The 7,232-nt window shown below is 35.1% G+C and overlaps 1 pseudogene; it reads left to right on the plus strand.

Annotated features, from left to right (window-relative positions):
* The first annotated feature begins 334 nt into the window (after positions 1-334).
* On the plus strand, positions 335-1,157 carry LOC116591710 (annotated as a pseudogene).
* Positions 1,158-7,232: the final 6,075 nt, after the last annotated feature.

Genomic DNA, 7,232 nt, shown 5'->3' on the forward strand with positions numbered 1-7,232 from the left:
GCCCCACAGAAAAGAGATGTGTCCTAAGGAACAATGAACCAGTGCTCCACTGCTCTAGAAACTGACTGCAGGTACAGGAGTGAGCCCAGCTGAAAGCATTGGAGCCCAAGTCAAATTGTTACCCCACAGAATGATCAGCTAATAAACCTCTGATCTTTAAAGCCAGTCACTTTTAGGTAGGTTTGTGCACAATGGGCAGTGAAGGGGAGGGCATGTGATGTCATCCTCTGGGCTGGCAGGCAGGATCTGGTAATTTAAACCAGAGGAAGACTGAATGGAAGCAGACACGGGCAGTGGATGTGGTCTTGCTGGGAGTAGAAGACAGCAGTGAATCCATGTGTAATCATGATCAGTCACCAGTGATAACCTGTTGACATGACTTGCTGACCTGGATCAATGAGTCTCTTTGTAGTTGAATCTGATGAAGGCTGAATAGTTGTGTTCAGGGGCTGTCTACTGTCAGTTTATGGACACAATGCTCTCTGGCTCCATTGATTTGAAGAAAATGAAATTCCAGGCTAAGCTAGAACACAAATACATTCAGAACTTCAAAATGCTAAAAGCAGATTTTAAGAGAGGGGGTGTTAACTAAATAATTCCTGTGGACAAATTAGTAAAAGGGAAGTTTCAGGACAATTTTGAATTTGTTCTGTGGTTCAAGAAGTTTTCTAATGCAAACTGTGATGGAAAAGACTGTGACCCTGTAGCTGCCAGACAAGGTCAAGAAATGTCATTTGCTCCCTCTCTTGTTGCTCTGGCTCTGAACAAATCAAAAAAACCTCTTGGCTCTAGCAGTGCAGCTTCAGAGAGGCCAGTTGCAATACATAGATCCACTGCAACCGCTAAGGCTGGCCTTACAGGGGGAGGGTGGTGAGAAAGAATCTTGGTGTGGGATTCGGGGATGATGAAGGGGCTGAATTGATGCAGCAGGTCAATGTATTGAAACTTACTGTTGAAGACTTGGACAAAGAGATTTCCACTTTGGAAAGCTAAGGAGCATCGAATTGATTTGCCAGTAGAAGAAGGGCAAAAACAATTCTGTATTGGAGAGTACTGTGGACATTATGCATGCCAGAGCCTGAGATTCTGTAATACCTGATGAAGGGGGCCCACAGGAAGAACAAGAAGGGGGTCACCAGTGTGGACCAGCAGAGTAACATGCGAATTCTTCACTCCAAATCATGTACTTAGGTATAAAACTCTCCCTTATACTATTCTTGGAGGACTCATAGGTTTCTTTTCATAAACAAAAAAAAGTACCTCTTCTTAAAGTGCACTGTGCAGAAGTTTTACTCCTTTTCCATTGAGTTTGAGTTTGGTGCTTTGTAGCAGAGCAGTATTAAGAGCAAACTGGTTCATCCAGGGAACAAAGAGGCTGACCATGGGGCTCACGGGTGGGGGATCTTTGGTAACACTGATTGCTGGGGAAGGTGTTTTTATCCACTGAGGTGGAGAGCTCACTACAGATAGGTAAAGACTGATTTGAATTTGAGCTAACGTGAAATTTTGGCAGAGAATATTTTAATAAGTAAATGCCTTAAGAATATTTGAGTGCTTCCTTATTTCAGAATATAAAATGTAACTTGACAGGACATTTTATGTCTTTGACATTGTGTCTGAGAAGGAAAGGACAGTTCTCTGGAACTTTGGAATCTGCTGTTCACAGGCCTTCCAGAGCTGCTTGAATCCTCAAAGGCTTAGACCTTGGTCCAAAAGGAAAGTTTAAAAAGTTGCTCTGTAGGGGTGCATGGCTACCCCAGGTGGTAGAATATGTGACTCTTGATCTTGGGGTTGTGAGTTAGAGCCTCATGTTGGCTGTACAGATTACTTAAAAATAAATTAAAAATCTTAAAAAAAAAATTGCTCTGTAACTATTTGATGTCCTTTCCCAATCCTATCCCTGCTTTAAGAAATAAGAGGCATTGTTGCATGGATGTATAGAGGGTGTGTTTCAAGCCCTGAGATTGAGTTGATGTGCTTGAATTTCACTAAACATTTCTCTGTTTTTCCAGTTATTCCTGAAATTTCTGCATTTTGTCTTTTGCAAAATGAGACTTTCCAGTTTTGAAATCTAACAACTACTTTTGGAGATTTGTGCACATCTCTGGGATTTGAATGTGGGTTGTGTCCCATTTTACTGTCTTTTAAATGTACATCGAACATGTTTCTCTTCTCTGCTTCCCTTGCCAATTGGAGAATCCTCTTTGGATTCTTAAAGTTTGCTGCTTAGAGTATAAGTTCAGCAAACAGGTGGTCACTCTCCAAGATCTTTCCGAATCTCTAGCAAACAGAGCGACCAGTGAAGGCCATAGCTACTTTGGGATCTGCAAGGCTGGGTGCTCTCGGTACCTCCTGTCCACACCCTTCCCCTGTTATTGGATTATTTTGCCAGTTCACTAATCTCTTTGGAGGTAAAATTCATTAGCATGTTACCAAGTGTTAATTTTCTTTTCCGGAAAATTACCATGTCTGAATTAACTATTAATATTTAAAATAATTCATTCCTCAACTCATCCTAGTTTGCTTCTCCTCTATCCTATTCAGTTTCTTTGTTTGGCAGAATTCTGCAAAATATGTTACCCACTACTGAGATTGTTCAGCCCCTGATGTATTTGTATTGATTTGTACCTGGTGGTAGTCTGTCCTACAATGTGTGTAGAAAGCATCATATGTTGTGATAAAATTGTTGTGTAGTGTATGCTCTGTGTGGAATTTAGAGGAATACCAAGATTCAGTGATTGACAATGCCAAAAAATGCAAGTAACTAGCCATTATTCAAAGGCAGTGGTATTATTTCTCTTTTGTGGCCTTTTAGACTTTTGTTGCCCTAAAATAACATTTTATTGGGAACCCATTTTCCACCTGATCTTTCTTGACAGAGTTTTTTTTTTTTCCACTTTAAACAGTTTCCAAGTAAAATTCTTGAATATAATTGAAATGTTGAAAAAAATTGAAAATAATTGAAATATTATTTCAAAAGAAAATAATAACCTCTCACTTTTAGAGTAGTTATTATGAAACTAAAGCTTATCAATAGAATACGTAAAAATACTTAAAAATCCATTTAGAATCCTTATGACAATAGCAAAAGCAAAGAAAATCTAATAGATTTTAGGAAACCAAAAGTAATTTCCAAATTGAAACTGCTTTTCTGAGTAGACTGTAGATTAAGTTTATTACATAAGATTAAGGCTGTGCCTCCCTGAACAATTAAAACTCTCTATAATTTTTTTTTTAATCCTTAAAATGAAGAAGTTGAAGAAGGATGACCATCATCTGTAGTATTCCATGGCAGTTTTATTGTAGCAGATTCACCATAGATGCTGATTTTTCTGATGGATTTCTAAGTCACAGTCCATAGCAAGAATGCAGTTGGAAAAGGTAGAGTGTTTCTGGGCCCCAGCTCTCTCTCTAGAATATAACTGAAGTGTTGTACTAAAATTTATGGTAAGAATAATTTTGCATGACTTCTATACTTCTGCTAATAAAATAAGACTACCTAACTTAGAAATTTGTACTTATTTTTTCATTCTCAGATAATTAGAATTCTGTGGCCTTGAGATATGCTAAGAGCAAGAGCAAAGAATATAGGAAAAGAGAAACTAGGAAGATAAAAAATACCTCTTGGAGTTTATAGAAATCTTTGTTGTGCTAAGTTAGTCTTGTGGACCAAGTATACTCCATTGATTACATGTATTAGAATCACCAGGGGTGTTGTTAGAAATGTAGATAACTAGAGTCATTCTTCTATTTTCAACTTCTCTGAGTTTTTGCTTGCCATAGAGTTTTCAAACCTTTAGTGCACCTTTGAATCACCTGTATTCTTGAGATTCTAAAGCCAAAATACAGACATAGTTGGTATAATATGTGACTTTTAGCTTATATTTTTATGAAGAATTACAGGTGGTCAAAAAAAACATTCTGTGAGGAATATTACTTCAAAGAGCTTTTTATTAGTTTCATTAATTAATGAGTCTTTGTCAATAAACTCAGTACAGTGCTTTATTACAGAAGGTGCTTAATTGATGTTTGTCATTGAACTAATGACTCATTTAGATGTACTATTCTTTTTCAGAATGGACAAGATAATATTTTTAATTCTTAACATGGAATAATTTTATAATAGATATATCAATTATATGTATTATATATATATGTATTTCATTAACTTGTTGAAGAAAAATGTTTTCAATGGCACTTATTAAAGATAGTAAGGCATATTTTATTCAGGATTATTGCTCAAAGGAGAGCAACCTATGTAATGATATATTACAGTAGGGGAAAAGATTGGACTCAATGCCAAATACAGCATAAGCAAGTGGGTATTTATAGCTAAGGAGCAGTGTACAGGGTGGTCAGTGAATGGAAAATTAGGGAATATCGGTGATAAGGAGTGTTCTGGCTAAGCTGGCCTAACAAGATTCTTGTTGAGGACAAGCCAGAGTGATCGGACATCACCTGGGAGATGTGGAGGATGAAAACCTGTTCAGGTAACCAAGGTCTTCAGATGTGGAAAATTAGGGGTTCTGATTAAACTGACTTAGCAGGGTTCTTGCTAAAACTAGATTTTACAAGGAAACGAGTGGATAGATATGCCTCAGAGAAGGTTCAGGATCCTAACTGAAGTTTGGTGAAGCAAAGAATCTTTGTTATACTCCATATATATGGGCATATTAAATTTTATTTCTTCTGTTTGTCATATAAAGTGACCTAATGATGCAGGTAAAGTGAATTAAAAGATTATATATCAGTCTTACTGAATGATAAGTATTGCTAAAACTTTACAAATTTCCAACAGATTCAAAATAAGAATTGATTTTAGGAGGACAACTAAATTGTATTTATAGTGCAAGAAGGAATATTTATCTTTCATTCTTTCTACATCAAATTGCGATATCCCTATTTAATCTATTTAATATATACTTAGTGGGTCATGTATTCCTTACTGACACGAATAAATAGAGGTAGCTACATTAGATATAATCACTTTCTGGGGAAATTTTAACATGTTACAAAAATTTGTAAATTGATATAATGTTTTTGTTTATAAATTGTTAGACTTTCAACCTCATGATTAAAAAAAATGTGATACAACCTTGCTTTTGTTAAATGTGATATCCTTATTTTGCCAGGAAAAGATTCTTTTAATAATGCTTTCTTCTTGGCCTTAGATTTTTAAGCTACTTAAGATAAAAAAAATACCATGGGGATCAACTGGTTATTTACAAAAATGTGTAATAGGACATCTCTTGAATAAATACCACCAAAGATGTTGGTATAATCTCGGCTAACATTGCAAATCATATTTAATATGTAATTAAAAAATCTAAACCTTGAAGAAAAGAAGCTTCTTGGAAGTTAATAATAAATTATATCTGTTTGCTCACCAACATACCTTTAAATTTTCTGCCATTAAGAAACAGATTTGATCTTCAGCTATATAGGATTCTCATTTATTACTGTATTACTACTTTTTAAAATTGGTGTGATAGAATTTGGTAAATCTTATAGTTTTCTTGATCATAGTTTTACTAGCCAAGTACTATAGAAATGTATATTAAAAAGTTAAATATAATTTAAAAGACATGATTAAATCTCTAATCTCCTAATAATTATATATTATTTGGGCCATTCTTCTGTGGGAAACTCTAAGCAGACTGTGAGGGCAAAGTGATTCAAGATATGTCATTAACAATGGCCAAGATTGCTTCTCATGCACAATTTAATAGCTTTTCCTCTGGAAGAGACAGAGTCAATAGAATAAAAGAATAAGATATATAACTGATAGTTGGGTTTTAATTCATAATCTGAAATTTCCTTCACCCTTCAAACAAAAATTTAAGTCAAATTAAGGTAATATTATTGGGTTCTTGATACCATCCAGAAAATGAGTTGTATTGTTTTCTGTAATTTATGTGTTTTATCTTTAAATCTGTTAAAACATTTGCTTCATTGCATGAACTACTTTAAGAATTTAAATATTTCAAAATTAAATAATTCTGACAAGAACTAAATTAAAAGAGTCACTATACTTTTAAAAATCTCACTTGATGCTTTTCATGACAATTCCTAAGTATCTACATTAGGATGGACTTACTTTACCTTATATACAGATGAGGAAATTGTGGTTTAAAAAAATGTTGTGTTTTCTTCAAGGACTTTCTTTATTTTAAAATTTTTTAATATAAATTTTAAGTAGTTAGCATACAGCCCAATATTGGTTTCTAGAGTAGAATTCAGTAACTCGTTACTTACATACAACATCCAGTGTTCATCATAACAGGTGCCCCCCTTAATATCCATCACCCATTAAGCCCATCTTCCACCAACCTCTCCCATCAACCCTCAGTTTTTACCCTATGAGTAAGAGCATCCTATGGCTTGTTTCCCCTCTCTCTCCTTTTCTTCTTCTCCCCTTTTCAGTATGTTCATCTGTTTTCTTTCTTAAATTCCACATATGAGTCATATGGTATTTGTCTTTCTCTGAGTTATTTCATTTAGCTTAATACACTCTAGCTCCATCCATGTCATTGTAAATGGCAAGATGTCATTCTTTTTGATGGTTGATATTCCATTGTATATTTATACATTTATCCACTCAACAGTCAATGGACATCTGGGCTTTCTTCACAGTTTGACTACTTTTGATAATGTTTCTATAAACATCAGGGTACATGTATCCCTTCAATCTTGTATCTTTGTTCATTTACCTTTGAGTAAATACCTAGTGGTGCAATTTCTGGATGGTAGGATAGTTCTGTTTTTAACATTTTGAGGAAAATCTGTATTGTTTTCCAGAGTGGCTGTACCAGATTGTGTTCCCACCAAAAGTGCAAGATGGTTCCCCTTCTCTGCATCCTTGCCAATACCTGTTGTTTCTTATGTTATTAATTTTAGCTATCCTGACAGGTGTGAGGTGGTATCTCATCATGGTTTTGATTTGTATTTCCCTAATGATAAGTGATGTTGAGCATCTTTTCATGTGTCTGTTAGCCATTTGGATGTCTGTTTTTGGAAAAGTGCCTGGTCATGTCTTCTAAATGCTGGAGCTGAATCTATTAGATATTGATAGGACATACCATAAAATTACCTAAAATTCTTGGTGATTTACAACATCAAATAGCTATTTCTCATTGAGGTTTTCTTTAATATGGCTTTGCTCTGGGATGCAGTTCAGGTTGCGGTCTGTACAATATACCTTCACATTTTACTTCCCCAATGGACGGAGCTTT

The sequence above is a fragment of the Mustela erminea genome, chromosome 1 (assembly GCF_009829155.1).
Source record: "Mustela erminea isolate mMusErm1 chromosome 1, mMusErm1.Pri, whole genome shotgun sequence".
In the NCBI taxonomy this organism is placed as follows: domain Eukaryota; kingdom Metazoa; phylum Chordata; class Mammalia; order Carnivora; family Mustelidae; genus Mustela; species Mustela erminea.